Source organism: Tupaia chinensis, unplaced genomic scaffold (genome assembly GCF_000334495.1).
Source record: "Tupaia chinensis unplaced genomic scaffold, TupChi_1.0 Scaffold141530_1, whole genome shotgun sequence".
Taxonomy (NCBI): Eukaryota; Metazoa; Chordata; class Mammalia; order Scandentia; family Tupaiidae; genus Tupaia; species Tupaia belangeri.
Window position 1 is genome coordinate 1,855,294 of NW_006201391.1, and position 2,024 is coordinate 1,857,317.

General features: G+C 50.8%; 1 pseudogene; it reads left to right on the plus strand.

Annotated features, from left to right (window-relative positions):
- Nucleotides 1-895: 895 nt before the first annotated feature.
- Nucleotides 896-1,452, plus strand: LOC102503061 (ATP synthase subunit d, mitochondrial pseudogene; annotated as a pseudogene).
- The last annotated feature ends 572 nt before the right edge of the window (nucleotides 1,453-2,024 follow it).

The window sequence follows — 2,024 nt, forward strand, 5'->3', positions numbered from 1 at the left end:
TACCTCCTCCAGACCCTACTGGAAGCCCATATCCTTACAGAACTGTCTCCGGGACTCCACTGCCACTTCCTTAACATTTGTATTTTGGGGCCAGGAGTGGTTGGCAGTTACAGCGCTCGACTCCGCCTGGCCAAGGGTGATTCCAGCCTCGGCCCTGGCCGCTTCAAAACCATGTGACATACATGCGCGTGCGCGCCCGAAGCCCCAGAGGAGAAGGGAGAAAGGGCTGTAGCTGGCCGTCAGCTGATTTCTTTTTTTCTTTTTCTCTCTCTCTCTCTCTCTCTCTTTCTTTCTTTCTTTCTTTCTTTTTTTTTTTTGGAGAGGTTTTTGCTATAGGGCATGTGTGCTCGCCAAAAAGACAGAGAGAGATAAAGAGGTAGAAAGCGAGAAACCACCCCCCAGGGGGTTGGCCACACCGCAATCCCTTGTACTCCATTCTCCTCTCGGGATCTTGGGCGCGCACGCACACACGCCCGGCGTGAGTTTAAGCCACTGGGTCTGGGACTCGAACCACGGTCAGCTCCATGGGAGTCCAGCGACATAGCCATTATGCCAACTGCTGGTCTTGCCATCCGGTGATTTCTCACTGACCCTCACTCTCTCTCTGCATCTCTTTTCAGTGATCATGTGCACCCTATAGCGAACAAACTATCATGTTTTCATTCTCCCATCTGCTTAAGCAGCCTGGCCTATTCTCAGCCCACGTGCCATTTCGGTTGGTGAAGTCTGCCGTCCCCCCACACCCAGATTCTGTGGTGTTACCCTAATAACTGTGCCTTCCGTATTTGTTGCTCCCTGACGCTCATGCCGGTCACAGTCTCAGTGGTAGGGCAGTGGTACCGAAGACAGCGCAGCTGTGGACGGTTCGCGGCTGCGGTTGGTGAAGGATGGCAAGATGGCTGGGTGAAAACTTGCCCTAAAAACTATTGACTGGGTAGCTTTTGGGGAAATAATACCCCGAAACCAAAAGGCTATTGCTAACTCCCTGAAAACGTGGAACGAGACCCTCACCTCCAGGTTGGCTGCACTACCCGAGACCCTGCCAGTTATCGGCTGGGTGTACACAAGGCCAATGTGGCCAAGGTGGGCTTGGTGGACGACTTCGAGAAGAAGTTTAATGCCCTGAAGGTTCCTGTGCCGGAGGATAAATACACTGTCCAGGTGGACGCTGAAGAAAACGAAGACGTGAAAAGCTGTGCTGAGTTTGTGTCCCTCTCTGAGGCCGGGATTGAAGAATATCAGAAACAGCTGGAGAAGATGAAGAGCATAATTCCATTTGATCAGAAGACATTGAGAACTTGAATGAAGTCTTCCCAGAAACCGCATTAGACAAGAAGAAGTACCCCTATTGGCCTCACCAGCCAATTGAGAATTTATAAAATTTTTGTGTCTGGAAGGAAGCTCTGGTCCTTGCCTTACAAGTTCTGGACATTAAAAATAAAAGTAATGACAGAAAAAAAAAAAAAGCGCAGAGGAGCCATTACACTCCAGTGACGGGAGGTAGGGCCCGACATGCTCTGCGTCTCCCTGTGTTTGGACAACAGCAGAAAGAGTTGGGTTCCACTGCCGGTGACTATCCCATTGCCGAAGGTGACTTAGCTTCTCTGTGTCAAAGGTAGGGAGACAATGGCATATACCGGAGAATTCTGTAGAGATTAAGGGAGAAACGCCGATGGCAAACCCTTGGCTCAATGCGCTGGTAGAGGCACAGTCGCCGTGAGCTAGTGTTGCTACCATCCCGGTCACCAGCCACGAGCCACTTAGTGGTGGTACTGCTTAGTAGGACTAGGGACGGGGGCACCCAGGGAAGAGCAAGCACGGAAGGCAAGTTGGAAACCTGTTCCTCTGGAGAGGTAGGAGGTATATTCTTCACAAGGTTCGAGGTTCGAGGCAGCCCGTGTGGGATAAATGCATGCATCCGTATGAGCTAAGGAGGTCTGGGGTAAACAGGGAGAGGATCTTGGAGTTGGACTAGTCAAGGGAAGTCTTGTGGAGGATTGAATCTTTTTTTTTTCCTCTTTTTT